This window comes from Halichoerus grypus, chromosome 7, assembly GCF_964656455.1.
Source record: "Halichoerus grypus chromosome 7, mHalGry1.hap1.1, whole genome shotgun sequence".
Classification (NCBI taxonomy): Eukaryota; Metazoa; Chordata; class Mammalia; order Carnivora; family Phocidae; genus Halichoerus; species Halichoerus grypus.
The window spans coordinates 133,942,087-133,961,780 of NC_135718.1; the positions used below are offsets into that span (position 1 = coordinate 133,942,087).

General features: G+C 33.5%; 1 long non-coding RNA gene across 1 annotated transcript in view; it reads right to left on the reverse strand.

Annotated features, from left to right (window-relative positions):
* The window catches only part of LOC144382508 (uncharacterized), a 319,377-nt gene that overhangs the window by 205,783 nt on the left and 93,900 nt on the right, over positions 1-19,694 (reverse strand). Inside the window, exon 2 of the long non-coding RNA XR_013449512.1 lies at positions 4,703-4,761. This is a non-coding gene — a long non-coding RNA (uncharacterized LOC144382508). The remainder of the gene's footprint in view (positions 1-4,702; positions 4,762-19,694) is intronic.

The window sequence follows — 19,694 nt, forward strand, 5'->3', positions numbered from 1 at the left end:
CCTACTTATATCTAGCCATTTGCAGAGTTTCCAACTATTAAGTTTCATAGTGATTTCTCTCTGTATATAATTATCTACTCTCTGACAGTCTAGGATCCTCACACTTCCTGTAACATAATGCAGTCTATGTTTTGTCTCATTTTGTTCTCTTTATCAACTGTGCTTTAAGTTCCTCTCAAGCCTTATTTTCCAGTTCTTTGTTCTTATTCTCACCAAATAAAATATTGTTCAACACAAGATATGTGATAATACATATATAAAAATTGAGTGATTTCTATTTTGTTATGGTATATATACCTATAAGGCCATAGCCAGGACAGTATACACTCCTTGGATCTAATATTTGATAATTCCAAATACAATGAAAATATTTAACAAACATTTTTTTTTGTACTGAAAGAAGAACAATTGTGGCTCTTTTTATTTAACATAAAAACAGACTTTTAGTAGGTGTTTTGTTGATGGTAATATATAAGCAAAGAACTTAATGCACCATTTTCTAACCATAGTAAATGAAACTTTATTTTCACTCTATGCTTCAAGATTAGAATGACATTTTGTGACATTCAAAGGTCAGATACTTTTGGTCACTGATGTTATTTTAAACCATCTACAAGGGTGCCTTCTTTAAAATATGTTCCCTTTTGCCCTAATCAAAATAACTAATATTTTTCTAAAAGCAACTTCACTTAATAGCACCAGGCATAGAGCCATTCGCATTGTTAAACACTGTGTGGTGATATTCAACAGAACCTATGAAGCTCAAACAGCTTTCAGAGTTTTTGTCAGAAAAATAATATTATTAATCCATTTTATCATCTAATTACTACGTGATTCAAGAGAGCAATTAATTTCACTCACAAATAACACATTGCATTACAAAGCCTTACATATTCTCAAACCCAATTCAGAAGCTATTCCGTCCATCTAATCTTCACTGTTTCCCGGTTCAATGATGAGCCACTTTGTCTCTGTGCGCCCAGCCCAGTTACGCCTGAGTATCAGTGTTTTCTACGTTTATCTTGAATAGAAGTTGTTCCAGTTCATGTAACCCCAATCCTTCTTTGGACCATGACTTATAAACATGTGTGTATTTATGTGTATCTATTTATACGTAAAATGATGTTTTAATTATCTAGTACCTAATTATTTTGGAGTGAGTTTTGAAGAAGGATTCTTCTTTATTACCAACAGTGGAAGAATTACTAATTTATTTAAAATGATGTGCATTGCATTACGAATTATGTTAAGCTTGGAAGTCACTTAAATATGAAAATGTATAAATAATATTAACATTGATGAACAGTTTATCCAAGTGTGTGTTTATGTGTAAAAGGACACACACATATGAAAATGTGTAAGTAATATTAACATTCATATAAAGTTTATTTTCTGAAATGGGAATTAACAAATCCAAATTTTGTACACAGATCATTGGATCTCAAGGCAGTTATAAACATATAATCTGTCCTTAGATGAGGTAAAATAATCTCTTAAAATCTAGTCACTTAAAAGAAAATTCCTTGAGATAGCATTCAAATGTCTACTAACTCACTCTCATTGTTGAAAAAATGACTCTAAATCCTAAAAACCTGCATTATTCCCTAGAGGTTATATAACCCACAGTAATTTAGAACTTTTTCAATTAAAAATGATATAAAATTACCACCTCCTATTTTATTTTCTCAGTTATCTAACTCTGCATTTGACTTACTCCCATGTATTTTTTTACCACTCCTTTTAAAGTAAAAAAAAAAATTATATTGGATTTTAGTATGTCTTCTCTATTATAAGTTCTCTCTATTTATATTAAGGTAAGATATTCGGGAAGTCATTACATTAAAAGTATTTTTGCGAAACTCTAACAGAGAAATATGCTCTAAAGGGTATTAGAAAAACTACCAAGTAACAGTTATTTTCTGGTGAAAGAAAGAGGCAAAGGAAAAGGAAAAATGGAGATGGTAACTGTTAAAAGGAAGGGGGGTGTGAAACACCTCCAGAGGGCTGCCTCCAGAGCACTCTGGTTTGGTTAGTGTTGTCACTTTTGTTGTCTGTGTCTTATTCAGAGCTAGAGACACAGCAGCTCTATGTGATGTAGGGAGGCAGAATGTTCAGAGGTGAGTGCAAGATAGGAAGCAAATGACACACCTGTGCGGAGAAGACATACCAGTTCAGTGGAGGAAGAATCCCGTGTGCTTCCAAGATGCAACCTGTACTAATGTTGAGTCCAACAAGAACTAGGATGCTTACTTAATATGGAACTAAATACACCTCAAGCTCTGATCATCCTAAGAAATAAAGCATCAGGCATTGCTGATGCAAAAAATTCATTATATCACTGTGGTTCCTGAAGATTTTCATTTTTGTAATGCAAACTTTCCACTTAACGATTTACATACCAGCAAAATAATATTTCCATTAATTACAGACATTAACATTGGCATTGCTGTACATTGGCAGAACTTGCTTGGCATTTTAGATCTCTGCATGAGTAGTGAGGAGGGGAATTTTCTCACTACTCCATAAAGTATATTACCAAAAAAACTAATTATTAAAACATGCATGTATTATGGAACAGTATGTTCATTATAGTGACTGAATGAACAATACACTGTTGGTCAAAATTCTTTTCTTATATTCCCTAATTTTGCAATAATTCATAGTTATACATATTACAAAAAATCTAGTCTCTTTGAATATGGTTATAGAAATGGTAAATGGTTATGTAATAACTGAACAAGGAATTGAAAATGGTGATAATAATAACCAGAACAGAATGACCAAATTTGTTTTGTGGCTGCTAGTAGATTCTCAGGATATTTTTCTTTTTGTTTTGCTTTATTTAGTTGAGGAAGGCAATTTTATCTACTGCTTTTTGATTGCTAGTAAATTCTCTGAGGGGAGCAAAATCATCAATGATAAATTATCTTGGGAAAAACTGAGTAGTACCTATTAATATTTCTGATTTTTCATAATTCTAAGAACAATAAACATATAAAAAGAGTAAAATAAAATTAATGGAAGGCAGACACATGAAATTTTAAGGGTGTATCAACTGGTAACATGATATTTTATGTTTAAAACATAGCATATTTTTCAGACACATCTTTAGGAAAAAGGGAGTTGTCAAGGATACTCAGAAATAATGTGCTAACCCAGAAAACAATTAGCATATTATAATGCAGTGTACTTGGATGGTATGTTAATTTTAAAATATTTACAATACAAAATATTTCCCCTGAGATCCCATAGGATTAAAATAGGCAATGTACTTTCATCTGACATTTAAGTTTTCTTTTTCTCTACTACTATTATGCATGCTCTTTTCCATAGTTTTGTCCATTAAAGTTTCATATTCAAACATGTAATAGAGCATTGAATCTAAAAATACGACAATCCAAAAAAGCACAATTAAAGACTCTTTAAAAGTAAATGTTATTTAGTATACTTAAAGTATTATAGTACACAAACTTTGGATTTTGTACCTGGTTTATTAAAATCATATTGTTGATACAAGCAGAATGAATTAATACAGTAATAGGAAAATTTTTATTACCTCACTAGCACATTTCTCACTGACTCTAAAATATCTTATTTTCTCCTGCTACATTTCTTTATTGCCCATTTATTTTTTTATTTAAATGGGTAATTATACACATATATTGTGAGTGTATTTTAATACTCTGCATACTAGAGATTCCATAAATTAAATTCCTGTTTCAAAACAATACCTAGACATAAATAAAACTGATGTCACCTGAAGACATATACCTCAATGAAGCAGTCATTGCAACCTAGCTCAGGATCAGTAATTCCTATTATTCTTTTTGTTTGTTCACTTGTTTGTTTTTAATTCAAGACACTATACTTGCAAAAGAAAGGAAATGATTTTCTTCTGCATAACCAGATATCTGAGATTGCAAGTAACCTTCATCCATCTCACTTTAAAGAAAATAAAGGAATTTATTCATAGGTTTGACAATGGCAAAGTAATTAGAGGAATCTTGGCAAATTAAGTGTATATGTAATGTAGATACCTATTCTGGATTATGTATAGACTATTTTAAACTATGTCTTAGTGATAAAGGAAAAATCTTTAACATATAAATAAAAATAAAGTGAAAGCGCAGGAGTATTTTAATACTGAGAAATTATTAAATACCTTGATTTCTACAGTCATGTAAAAATTAAAAACTAAACAGAGATAATAATTCGAATTGATAATAGTATTATATACTACAATCTTTCTCTTTATTCTTTGCATTTTCCTAATTTTTTTCAAACTGTTACAGGTTACTTCTTTCAAAAGAAAATCCAATACATTTTTCTTAAGTGTTTAATTTACCTACAGGTCATTTAAAAGGAGGGGGTAACAAGATGATGGGTATTAAGGAGGGCACGTGTTGTGATGTGTACTGGGTATTATACATAACTAATGAATCACTGAACACTACATCAAAAACTAATGATGTACTCTACAGTGGCTAACTGAACATAATAAAAACATTAAATTAAATTAAATTTTAAAAAAATGTACTAAAATGGCTTGAATTTAAGAATAAATTAAATGATTCAATATATGTCATTTTGTAATATGAAGGAAAGTCTCCAGTGAGAGTTAGTGTTTTTAGGCTAATGTAAACTTCTGGCTTTGTTTAAATTTGTGTTTATTAATAAATTGTGTGAAAATGCAGTGACTCACCTGAATGAAGCAAAACATCTTGAATCGGGATAGAAATTTGATTGCAGCAAAGACAGAATCTGAAATTAAAAATTAACAATTTATCACATTTGTTCAACATTGATTCACCTTTTCCTGGAATGAATTTAGATGGGTTAATATTTCACTATCATTACATAAAAATTTATATGCTTCTAATATATAAACTATAGTAAGTAAAATTAAAATATTAGAATTTGTAAAACTATTAATGACCCAAGTGATCTTAGTATTAAAAGAGTAACATGTACAAAGGTAAAGAATTAAAAAAAAAAAACTATCATAGGTGTGCCTGGGTGGCTCAGTGAAGTGTCTGACATCAGCTCAGGTCATGATCCCGGGGTCCTAGGATGAGCCCTGTGTGGAGCCAGACCTTGGGCTCCTTGCTAGTCTGGGAGTTGGCTTGTCCCTCTTCCTCTGCCCCTCTCCCCACTTTTGCTCTTTCTCTTTCAAATAAAGTAAATAAAATGTTAAAAAAAAAAAAAACACTAACATAACATCTTATAAAAGGAGTTCACTCTCGTAGGTATTTATTTATTCACATAGGAATTCCTTATGGCTGTTGAACAAATAACGGAGGAGCTATGATTTTTTCATTAAGATTCTAATAAGCTACCATGACTACCCATCTTTCCCTGTTGTTAGATAAATATTCTGAAAGCATATATTCAAGAATTATTATTATTATTTTTAAGAATGAAGTCTGATTCGGAAACATTTACAATTACAATGTTTCTCATAAAAATTCTACCAGTAATGTGTTTAAGCTTGATGCATAATCATGGCATATATAGAGTTTCTTTTTTTGGGTTTTTAAACTATTTTTTTCTGTAATGGATTTATATACCTAGTCCATATTCTTTATTAGATCCTTCCCCACTCAAATTGTTTAATCAATTTATAAATTACAGGGGGAGGAGCAGGATGGTGGAGGAGTAGGAGATCTAAATTTCGTCTGGTCCCAGGAATTCAGCTAGATAGGGATCAAACAATTCTGAACACCTATGAACTCAACAGGAGATCGAAGAAAAGTCTTCTAACAGACCAAAAATATACTCTAAATCTCTAGTGCATGGCTTTGTTCTAGTCTCCTGCCTGATCACATATGCTCCCTTTTTTTTTTAATCCTCTTCTTTCTTTTTTCAACCAACTTCTTATCAATTCCTTTTATAAAATCTTTTATAATTTTCATCTTTACAGTCATATTCCATCCCTTCATCGTATTTACCCTTATTTTTGTACATATATAAGTTTTTCTTTCTTTAAAATTTTGGGAGGCACTTTCTTCTAACAGAGCAAAATATGCCCAAAATCTAGTGTGGCACTGATCTATGCAAGACCCTGATCATATTTGATCATATTCTGTTTTTTTGTTGTTTTGTTTTATCTTTTTCTTTTTTTTTCTTTTTTCTTTTTTCTTCCTTTCCCTTTCTTTTCCCCCGGTTTCAGGTCTCTTCTGATTTGTTTAGTGTATATTATTCTGCGGTCATTGTTACCCCTTTAGCATTTTGTTCTCTCATTCATCTATTCTCCACTGGACAATATGACAAGATGGAAAAAAATCACCTCAAAAAAAAAGAACAAGAGGCAGTACTGACTGCCAGGGACCTAATCAATATGGACATTAGTGGGCGCCTGGGTGGCTCAGTAGGTTAAGCGACTGCCTTCGGCTCAGGTCATGATCCTGGAGTCCCGGGATCGAGTCCCACATCGGGCTCCCTGCTCGGCAGGGAGTCTGCTTCTCCCTCTGACCCTCTCATGCTCTCTCTGTCTCATTCTCTCTCTCAAATAAAAAAAATAAAAAAAAAAAAATCTTAAAAAAAAAAAAAATATGGACATTAGTAAGATGTTGGAACTAGATTTCAGAATGACAATTTTAAAGATACTAGTTGGGCTTAAAAAAAGCATAGAAGATATTAGAGAAACCCTTTCTGGAGAAATAAAAGAATTAAAATCTAACCAAGTTGAAATCAAAAAGGCTATCAATGAGGTGCAATAAAAAATGGAGGCTCTAACTGCTAGGATAAATGAGGCAGAAGAGAAAACTAGTGATATAGAAGACCAAATGATGGAAAATAAAGAAGCTGAGAAAAAAAGAGATAAACAACTACTGGATCACGAGGGCAGATTTCGAGAGATAAGTGATACCATAAGACGAAACAATAATAGAACAATTGGGGTCCCAGAAAGAGAAGAAAAAAAGAGAGAGGGGCAGAAGTTATATTGCAGTAAATTGTAGCAGAGAACCCCCCTCAAAATCAATAAAAATAGGTCAACACCCCAACATCTAATAGTAAAACTTACAAGTCTCAGGGACAAAGAAAATCCTGAAAGCAGCTCGGGAGAAGAGATCTGTAACTTACAATGGTAGAAACATTAGATTGGCAATAGACCTATCCACAGAGACCTGGCAGGCCAGAAAGGAATGGCAGGATAGATTCAGAGCACTAAATGAGAAAAATATGCAGCCAAGAATACTATATCCAGCTAGGCTGTCACTGAAAATAGAAGGAGAGATAAAAAGCTTCCAGGACAAACAAAAACTAAAGGAATTTGCAAACACAAAACCAGCCCTACAAGAAATCTTGAAAGGGGTCCTCCAAGCAAAGACAGAGCCTAAAAGTAACACAGAACAGAAAGGAACACAGACAATATACCATAACAGTAACCTTACAGGCAATACAATGGCACTAAATTCATATCTTTCAATAGTTACCCTGAATGTAAATGGGCTAAATGCCCCAATCAAAAGACACAGGCTATCAGATTGGATAAAAAAAAACAAGACCCATCGATATGCTGTCTGCAAGAGACTCATTTTAGACCCAAAGACACCCCCAGATTGAAAGTGACGGGGTGGAAAACCATTTACCATGCTAATGGACACCAAAAGAAAGCTGGAGTGGCAATCCTTAGATCAGACAAATTAGATTTTAAACCAAAGACTGTAATAAGAGATGAGGAAGGACACTATATCCTACTTAAAGGGTCTATCCAACAAGAAGATCTAAAATTGTAAATATCTATGCCCCTAACATGGGAGCACCAATTATATAAGCCAATTAATAACAAAAGCAAAGAAACACATCGACAACAATACAATAATAGTGGGGAACTTTAACACCCCCTCACTGAAATGGACAGATCATCTTAGCAAAAGATCAACAAGGAAATAAAGAATTTAAATGACATCTGGGACCAAATGGACTTCACAAATATATTCAGAACATTCCATCCCAAAGTAACAGAATACACATTCTTCTCTAGTGCCCATGGAACATTCTCCAGAATAGATCACATCCTAGGTCACAAATCAGGTCTCAGTGGGTACCAAAAGATTGGGATCATTCCCTGCATATTTTCAGACCACAATGCTTTGAAACCTAGAACTCAACCACAAGAGGAAAGTCAGAAAGAACTCAAATACATGGAGGCTAAAGAGCATCCTACTACAGAATGAATGGGTCAACCAGGAAATTAAAGAAGAATTTAAAAAATTCATGGAAACAAATGAAAATGAAAAGATAACTGTTCAAAATCTTTGGGATGCAGCAAAGGTGGTCCTAAGAGGAAAGTATATCGCAATACAAGCCTTTCTCAAGAAACACGAAAGGTCTCAAATACACAACCTAACCCTACACTTAAAGGAGCTGGAGAAAGAACAGCAAATAAAGCCTAAACCCAGCAGGAGAAGAAAATAATAAAGATCAGAGCAGAAATCAATGAAATAGAAACCAAAAGAACAGTAAAACAGATCAACAAAACTAGGAGCTGGTTCTTTGAAAGAATTAACAAGATTGATGATCCCCTTCCCAGACTTATCAAAAAGAAAAGAGAAATGACCCAAATAAACAAAATCATGAATGAAAGAAGAGAGATCACAACCAACACCAAAGAAACACAAACAATTATAAGAACATATTATGAGCAACTATATGCCAGTAAATTAGATAATCTGGAAGAAATGGATGCATTCCTAGAGATGTATCAACTACCAAAACTGAACCAGGAAGAAATAGAAAACCTGAACAGACCTATAACCACCAAGGAAAATGAAGCAGTCATCAAATATCTCCCAACAAACAAAAGTCCAGGGCCAGATAGCTTCCCAGGGGAATTCTACCAAACATTTAAAGAAGAATTAATACCTAGTCTTCTAAAACTGTTCCAAAATATAGAAATGGAAGGAAAACTTCCAAACTCGTTTTATGAGGCCACCATTACCTTGATGCCCAAACCAGACAAAGACCCCATCAAAAAGGAGAATTACAGACCAATATCCTTGATGAACATGGATGCAAAAATTCTCACCAAAATACTAGCCAATAGGATCCAACAGTACATTAAAAGGATTTTTCACCATGGCCAAGTGGGATTTATCCCTGGGCTGCAAGGTTGGTTCAACATCCATAACTCAATCAATGTGATACAATACATTAATAAAAGAAAGAAAAAGAACTATATGATCCTCTCAATAGATGCAGAAAAAGCATTTGACAAAGTACAGCATCCTTTCTTGATCAAACTCTTCAGAATATAGGGATAGAGAGTACATACCTCCATATCATAAAAGCCGTCTATGAAAAACCCACAGCGAATATCATTCTCAATGGGGAAAAACTGAGAGCTTTCCCCCTAAGGTCAGGAACACGGCAGGGATGTCCACAATCATCACTGCTATTTAACATAGTGTTAGAAGTTCTAGCCACAGCAATCAGAAAACAAAAAGAAATAAAAGGTATCCGAATTGGCAAAGAAGAAGTCAAACTCTCACTCTTTGCAGATGATATGATACTTTATGTGGAAAGCCCAAAAGACTCCACCCCAAAACTGCTAGAACTCATACAGGAATTCAGTATTATAGCAGGATATAAAATCAATGCACAGGAATCAGTGGCATTCCTATACACCAACAAGACAGAAGAAAGAGAAATTAAGGAGTCGATCCCATTTACAACTGCACTCAAAACCATAAGATACCTAGGAATAAATCTAACCAAAGAGGCAAAGGATCTGTACTCAGAAAACTATAAAATACTCATGAAAGAAATTGAGGAAGACACAAAGAAATGGAAAAATGTTCCATGCTCATGGATTGGAAGAACAAATATTGTGAAGCTGTCAATGCTACCTAAAGCAATCTACACATTCAATGCAATCCTTATCAAAATACCATCCACTTTTTTCAAAGAAATGGAACAAATAATCCTAAAATTTGTATGGAACCAGAAAAGACCCTGAATAGCCAGAGGAATGTTGAAAAAGAAAAGCAAAGCTGGTGGCATCACAATTCTGGACTTCCAGCTCTATTACAAAGCTGTCATCATCAAGACAATATGGTACTGGCACAAAAACAGACACATAGATCAATGGGGGAACAGAATAGAGAGCCCAGAAATGGACCCTCAACTCTATGGTCAACTAATCTTCGACAAAACAGGAAAGAATGTCCAACAGAAAAAAGGCAGACTCTTCAACAAATGGTGTTGGGAAAATTGGACAGCCACATGCAGAAGAATGAAACTGGGCCATTTCCTTACACCACACACAAAAATAGACTCCAAATGGTTGAAAGACCTAAATGTGAGACAGGAGTCCATCAAAATCCTAAGGGAGAACACAGGCAGCAACCCCTTCGACCTCAGCTGCAGCAACTTCTTCCTAGAAACATGGCCAAGGGCAAGGGAAGCAAGGGCAAAAATGAACTATTGGGTCTTCATCAAGATACTGCTGTGCAAAAGCAACAGTCAACAGAACAAAAAGACAACTGACAGAATGGGAGAAGATATTTGCAAATGACATATCAGATAAAGGGCTAGTATCCAAAATCTATAAAGAACTTATCAAACTCAACACCCAAAGAACAAATGATCCAATCAAGAAATGGGTAGAAGACATGAACAGACATTTTTTCCAAAGAAGACATCCAAATGGCCAACAGACACATGAAAAAGTGCTCAACATCGCTTGGCATCAGGGAAATCCAAATCAAAACCTCAATGAGATACCACCTCACACCAGTCAGAATGGCTAAAATCAACAAGTCAAGAAATGACAGATGTTGGCAGGGATGTGGAGAAAGGGGAACCCTCCTACACTGTTGGTGGGAATGCAAGTTGGTGCAGCCACTCTGAAAAACAGTATGGAGGTTCCTCAAAAAGTTGAAAATAGAGCTACCAGATGATCCAGCAATTGCATTACTGGGTATTTACCCGAAAGATACAAATGTAGTGATCTGAAGGGGTATGTGCACCCGATGTTTATAGCAGCAATGTCCACAATAGCCAAACTATGGAAAGAGCCAAGATGTCCATCAAGAGATGAATGGATAAAGAAGAGGTGGTATATATATACAATGGAATATTATGCAGCCATCAAAAGGAATGAGATCTTGCCATTTGCAACGACGTGGATGGAACTGGAGGGTATTATGCTGAGCAAAATAAGTCAATCAGAGCAAGACATGTATCATATGATCTCACTGATATGAGGAATTCTTAATCTCAGGAAACAAACTGAGGGTTGCTGGAGTGGTGGGGGGTGGGAGGGATGGGGTGGCTGGGTGATAGACATTGGGGAGGGTATGTGCTATTGTGAGCGCTATGAATTGTGTAAGACTGTTGAATCACAGACCTGTACCTCTGAAACAAATAATACATTATATGTTAAAAAAAAAAAAAAAAAAAAGAAGAAGATAGCAGGAAGGGAAAAATGAAGGGGGGGAAATCGGAGGGGGAGATGAACCATGAGAGACTATGGACTCTGAGAAACAAACTGAGGGTTCTAGAGGGGAGGGGGGTGGGGGAATGGGTTAGCCTGGTGATGGGTATTAAAGAGGGCACGTACTGCATGGAGCACTGGGTGTTATACACAAACAATGAATCATGGAACACTGTATCAAAAACTAATGATGTAATGTATGGTGATTAACATAACATTAAAATAAAATAAAATAAAATAAAATAAAATAAAATAAAATAAAATAAAAATTTATAAATTACATTTTCTTCATCCCCAAACTGTTTCAATTTTCTTTTAGTCAGTCAAATTACCTAGATGTCATTCAGTTTCATTTGCAACACCCCTCTGTCAATCATTTCTCGTATGTGTGACCATTTCTGCACCAGTAACAAATATTTTTGTATTTCAGCTTAATAATATTTTAGGACAAATTATTCTGTAGTATATTCTTTCTATTATTTTATTTTATTTTTATTTGAATTATATTAATTATGTAAGTGTATTGAGAGAGACTTTAAGCCTTCCATTCAGGACTATGTTTGAGATATATTTCTTCAAACAGTAAGATGTATAGGTTCTCTTTATATTCTTTGTAAAGTGTTGCACAGATTTTTTAGAGTTTTTATAAATCATAACATATTTAAACATTGAAATACAATTTCTCATTTTTTTGTGGATGCAGTTATATCATATAATTTATACCATATGGTTATTTGGTCAATGTGTATATAGTCATGTTTTACTAATATAATAGGTAATTCAGCTAAGGTTATTTTATCTTGCTTCTTTGAAAAATAAATGAAAGAGGAATATGGGAAGTTCCAACCAAAACTTCCATAAATTATAAAAGCAATCTAGAATAAACACTAAAACATCACTCAAACTGTCAGCCAAACAGCTGCTGTACTAATGAGGAAAAGAGAATTTGACATACAGTACATCTGTATTCCTTTTTCTGATCATAACTCATTAGATATTTTATCTGTTGACACCAAAAGCTAGTTCTATAAACTATGATGGATGCAGTTAAAATAAAATACTAACATATAGTGGTCCATAAATAAAATGAAAGTGTTATACAGGGCTTTATTTATACGTGGTAAGACGTTATGACATTTGCTTATTGATGAGCTTTATAAAATGTAGTTTAGTCCATTGGAAGCTATGTAATTATGTAATAGTTATTTTAATATTAGAAGTAATTATTCAGATGTTACATGCATTTGGTTAATTGGGTTTCCATTTACTAATGCAGCATCATTATGCTTCCTTCATCAGAACTAGAAACATAATTCATGTATTTTGTAATTTTAGAATATGACAAAAGTAATCATACTCTTATTTCAAGACATTAAACAAGACATTACTATAGTTCACTGAACAAGAAGATTTCATGAAACAATGACCATAGTTTCAACAATCCCAGGTGTCTGCCCTTGAACAAAATATTTACTATGCTGTGTCCTAATGTCATTATCTGCAACATAATAAAGTCACCCAGGGCTCTTTAGCTCAGCTCAGCTTCTTCTGTTCTATTGGATACCCTTTACAAGTAACAGTTATGTGAGGTGAATGTAAGGAGATCTCCCAGCAACATTCTCTGATATACAATTAAATGCTTATATGATAGGGTTATATTTGAAGATTAGTTTCTCTTAGTCATCTTGGTTACCATAATAAAAAACCATGTATTGGATGGCTTAAGCAACAGACATTTATTTCTCACAGTTCTAGAGGCTAGGAACTCTGAGATCAGGGTACCACCACCCCACTGTCCCTTAATAACATACAAACTCTTATTTATGACTTAGGTGTGGTGAATATGTCTTTTCTTCCATTTATGGGGAGGGGGGGTTGAGAACAATGAGAACACTGTTATGGGTTGAATTCTACAACCCCAAAATTCATATGTTGATGTCATGATCCCAAGTCCTTTAGAATGTGCCCATCTTTGGAAATAGGGTCATGGCAAATGGAAGATGAGGTCATACTAGAATAAGATGGGCCCCTAATCTGTCTGGTATCCTTATGAAAAGGGGATATCTGGGCACAGACACGCACAAAGAGAATGCCATGTGAGGATGAAGGCAAAAACTGGGCAATGCAGCAAAAGCCATGGAAAGCCAAAGATGACCAGTGATCACCAGGAGCTGGGGAAGGGCCTGGAACAGATTCTCCTCCACAGCTTCCAGAAGGAACCAACCTTGTCAACACATTTATCTTAGATTTTAAGCCTCCAGAACTTTGAGACAGTAAATCTTTGTTGTTTAAATTAATCAGTTTATGGTAGTTTCTTATGATAGCACTAGCAAACTAACACAAACACTATCCTAAATAATATTTATTCAAATAGGAAATGAATTCACTTGTGAAATACTCAGACTTTCTCAGGCCCTTTCCAGAACTAAAGCTACAATATTTTTACCAGGTTATGAGAATATTTTAGCAATGGAATGACACTAGGTTAACTTCACTTCTATGGCTTAAAACATTTACCAAAGAGTTTTATAAACAGTTCCAGTTCTAAACTTGATTAGCAAGAGAGGAAAATATTTTGATGATGAATATCTAATTCCTTTCTTTTTAACAATTTGTACCACTCTGTCCAGAACTGAATATGTTGGTCATTTTGCATAAGCTACCATAGTCAGTTCACTATTGACCAGAAAATCTTTAATATGAACTGAGGAGAGGGGTCCTTGGAAATATTTTATTTTACTTTATTTATTTATTTATTATTTTCAATTAGCCAACATAAAATACATCATTAGTTTTCGATGCAGTGTTCAATTATTCACAGTTGTTATATTTTGCTTTATACATGAAAACGTTAGTCTATTACACAACAGTGATCTACAAGTAGATAAGCCACAATACCATGGTTTTTACCAAGATTTAGGGACTACTTTGGTGCTGAAACTTGTCCTAAAGGTTTTTAAAACAATGTAACAGATCTTAGAAGCTTTGAGATCCACATAAATTAAGACTTGCTTTCTTTGTAAAATTCTGTGGTTAAAAATATGATTTGTATTTAGAGTTTAACTTGCTGCAATTAAAATGAAATAAAAAATTAATAACCTATGTATTTTTAAATTAATCTAAAATAAAAAGCTGCAAAAATTATTTTCACTCAACATAACAACATGTATCACCATAGTCTCTGGCAGTTTTTAGAATCCTGACCTTTGGACTTCATGAGCTTCCTACCTGACACCACGTTTTAAGATTTTATGACATTTTTGAAAGCTGTTATCATGATAGCTTCTGGGCTGCTTTAAAGAAACAGTGTTAACACTTAAAAGAAAAATCTGTTTGTCTAGAGTAAGTTAGGATAGAGAAATATTTATGAAAATATATTTGAAAACACAGAATAACCATAAATCACAGTTAGTATTTCTTTTGAGTTGGCATTGCATGATCTTCTTCCTGATGACTTCAAATTGTTAGTGTAGCTTCCAAAAGAGATTGATTTAGCCACTGTCTGTGCACTCAATGCTCAAAAATGACTCATAAAATATACATGAGTTAAATCTTTTTTACTTTTATTATTGACATAAAAGAAACTGTATCCTGAAATATGTCATAGCAATTATTATTTTTAAAAACTCTCAATAAAAAAAAATTAAGATTACTATAGCTGTTCCAAATTTAGTTTTCAGCCACATGTAAATAAAGCCTAGCTCCTGGTGAATTCTATAAAAAAGAATGACAACAACAACAACAGCAAAAATAACGTGTAATTATTTAAATGATAAAGAAGAACCAAGGAAAATCAAGTAGAAACAGTCAATTCAATAAACTGGCCAGAATTCAGGTTGGTGTGGGAATGACTTAGGACATTATCTCCTGACATAATTAATATGGGTAATTACTTTGACTACAAAGGTATCCCTTTTGCTTTTATTCTTTTGTGGAACTCATTCTTGAAATTGTGTATATGAAGAAAAACATACAATTTCTACTTGCAGGATCTTTTAACAATGATTAAATGAATAATTGTTTCATTCTGATATGTTCCCCACCTTAATATGTGGGACTGTGGCTATTACTTAGTTGAAGAGAAAAACATACAAGTAGGAAAAACATGATGTTTGTTATCTCCCATTGTGGAACAAGGTATTCCAAAATTTAGCAAGTCAAGACAACCAACTTTTTTTTAGCTCACAGTTTCTGTGGTACCAGAAACCAGACAGTTTAGCTGTATGTTTCTGGTTCAAGGTTTCTCATGAGATTGCAGGCAAGCTGTAAACCAAGGTGTGGTTCTTGTCTGAAGCTTGACTGAGAGTGAGATTCTGCAACCCTGCTTACATTAATTTAGTTATTAGCAGGCCTTAGTTTCTCATCATGCAGGCATCTCCATGAGGTTCCCTCATGGAACAACAAATGGCTTCCCAGGACAATGCAAGGCAAAGAAGAGAGAACACCAAAGACAGAAGCCATACCTTTTTATAACTTAACTTCTGTATGATATCCCCTAAATTCTTCCATATTTTATTTGTTAGAAGTCAATCCATAAGTTTAGCCAACACACGCATAAGAAGGATTAACAGGTCTAACAGTAGGTGGGGATAACTGAGACTAATCTTAGAGCCTGTCTACCACAATGATCCCAGGCCATGTATATGTCCAATAAGTTACAAGCACTTCAGAAAAATAAAGGATACAGATGTGTTTTAAAAATAAAATTTAAGGGGCACCTGGGTGGCTAAGTTGGCTAAGTGTCTTAACTCTTGATTTTGGCTCAGGTAATAATCTCAGGGTTGTGAGATCGAGCCCCACGTGAGGCTCAGTGCTGGGCGTGGAGCCTGCTTAAGATTCTCTCTCTCCCTCTCCCTCTCCCCCCACCCACTCTCTCCCTCTCTAAAAAAATCCTAATAATAAAATAAAAAAATAAAATTTAATGTCTTTACTAATGAAAAACAATGCACACACACAGCATTATACACTTATTCAAAAGTATCTTACATTTTATAACATTTTATGTCTATTAAGTTACATAATACAACTTATATGATTTATATACCATGGTATAAAAGACTGCTCCTTTAGGAGTTTGAGATAACTCAGCAAAGCAGTAAGAAGCTGATTTGTATAAAGGCCAAGGCTTGCTATGGAATTCATTTAAGAAAGACTTTGGTACTAAAACAAAACAAAACAAAAAAGACTTTGGTACTAATAGGCTTTAAGAATTACTAATAATGGGGCACCTAGGTGGCTCAGTCGGTTAAGCGTCTGCCTTCGGCTCAGGTCATGATCCCAGGGTCCTGGGATCGAGCCCCGAATCGAGCTCCCTGACCAGCGGGGAGTCTGCTTCTCCCTCTCCCTCTGCCTCTCTCCCCAGCTTGTACTCTCTCTCAAATAAATAAATAAAATCTTAAAAAAAAAAAAGAATTATTAACAACAACAACAATTAGAGATAGGATTTGCCCTCTAACTCCAAGATCAAAGTCAATAAAAGTAGGAATTCACCATGAAGGAAAGAGAAAATCTCTGGGATTCACATTGTGTTGTGTTAAGAGATAACTTTATTTTCAGAGCATTAAACTCTGTTTCTTAAATTCCTCTAGCTAGGCCTATTATTATTTCAAATATATTTACAGAAGATGCTATAAAAATAAAGGGTGCATTTGACTCCCAGGAGAATAGCTATCAAAATTAATTGCTATAATTTTCACATTTACATCTGACAAAAGGAATTTTCCTTATTAGAGATTAAATGTGTTGAAATTAAAATAGACAGAAGAAAATCATCCAAGCATCCATGTGTGAAAAAAGGATTACTAAAGAATTTTAAAGAAAGGAAAATCTTCATAACTCATCTCCAAATATTAAACACTAGAAAATAATTGCATAGAATAATTAGAAAAAAGGATTTTGTGATGTACAGCTTTTCAACTCAGCCACATAGCATCCATGTGTGAAACAACAGAAATATCTGATCATAGGTGCAATAATTGAGGAAACATAGCACCCATGAACATTTCCTGAGGGGAAAATGATTAAAAAATTAATCCATCAATTTATAAGACTAGGCAACAGTAAAGAACTATAAGATGGAAAAGTATAGTATAAGAGGAAATACAATAGGCATTGAAAGGAAGTAAACATTGTATTCTATCTGAATACATGTTATTAATGTGGAGATAAAAGAGAAGAGCCATAAATAATTTTTAAATAAACATATGGGAAACCAAAACAAAAAATTTAATATTAAAATATGGATATGAAGCCTCACATATTGCCAATAAATAAAAGAATTTTGGAAGGACATAGGAAATGAGTGCATATGTTTTGAAAATACATGGGTGATTACTAATAGATATTTTCTCTTTTCAATTAAAAATTATATAAATACAGGTGTAATAACTTAAGTTATAGCTCTACTATTTGAAATAAACATAGAAAATATGATTTCCAAATTACTAAAGGAAAATAATAGAAAATAGTTTAAGAAAATTTACAATCTTTGATTTTGCCAATCCATTTGCCCTTCTTTCTTGGCACAGCTAATCAATTTCAATTAACAAAAATATTGCCATTAAATGTGAACTAAAGCAAAGCAAATCAAAACATTGTTGAATACGTTCCAGATCACTAGGTTAAAAAAATTAAGTCACTTATTGAGTATATAATATAAAGACAAAAAAGCAAATAAAAATCAAGAAAGCATAGAAACAAAAATTGTGATATTTAAATAATATACACACTTTGCCAATACATTAAAATGAATTTAAATTTCTTATAAAGGAAAATAAGTTTGGTGAGGATGTAGACAAAGGGGAACCCTCTTGCACTGTTGGTGAGAATGCAAACTGGTGCAGCCACTCTGGAAAACAGTATGGAGGTTCCTCAAAAAGTTAAAAATAAAACTACCTTATGATCCAGCAATTGTACTACTAGGTATTTACCCAAAGAATATAAAAATACTAATTCAAAGGGATACATGCACCCTGATGTTTATGACAGCATTATCTACAATAGTCAAATCATGGAAATAGCCCAAGTGTCCATTGGCTGATGAATGGATAAATAACTCATCCATAAAAAGAATACTCAGCCATAAAAAGAATGAAATCTTGTCATTTTTTATGACATGGATGGAGCTAGAGTATAATGCTAGTGAAATAAGTTAGTCAGAGAAAGACAAATACCATATGATTTCACTCATATGTGGAATTTAAGAAACAAAACAAAAGAGCAAAGGGGGAAAAAAGAGAGAGTGGGAGGCAAACCAAGAAACAGATTCTTAACTATAGAGAACAAACTAATGGTTACCAGAGGGCAGATGGATAAGGGGGTAAGTAAAATAGATGATGAGGATTAAGGAACACACTTGCTATGATGAGCACTTACTGTTGAACAGAAAAGTTGATTCACTATATTGTACACCTGAAATTAATACACTGTATGTTAACTAACTGGAATTCAAATGAAAAAAATTAAAAAGAAAAGAAAAAAATAATAAAATTAAGCTCTATGGCTTCAATAATAAAGGCATCAGTAATATAATGAATTAGAATATTTAAAGGAAATAGCAATACAGAAAATATTGAATTCTGCCTATAACAGATAACATTGTAATTGACCAGCCCATCCACTGATAAAACTAGAAAAACTGAAAAAAGTAAGAACACTATTATTTGAAGTTATCAGTGAATTACCCACAGAACAACTATTTCAGGAGCCAAGATTCTGAAAAGAAAGACATTGAGATAAAGAAAATATTTGGTTTCATTTTATCATCAAAATATTTACCAATTCTGACTGAAGAGAGTCTAAGAAGCTGAACAAAGTTTACAACAATTCTATATATTTATGTGGACTTCAAAAATGGAGTTAATGGCCCACCAAGGGAACCAGGAACCTGGTAAACATTGCAGGGTTCTTGAATGGACCTTAAAAGGCTACACTTTGGAGTAAGATTGAAAGCAAAATTGACCAACTTACCCTAAAACTAAAACCAGTGAATAAACTCATTCTGCTACTTGATATACTATACCTGTCTCTACCCTAATTATTGCTAAAATCAGAAGAAAATCTAACCTTGAAGAATATAATCTCATCCAGTAATTAAGATAACCTCTAAAGATTTTTTTGTATTGTATTAATCATATTTCACCCCATAGGCCTAATCGAAAACAATCAGATTTTTAATAAAAAGATAACCTACTTAATGGAGAAAATATTCACAAATGATATATCCAATAAGGGGTTAAGATCCAAAATATATAAA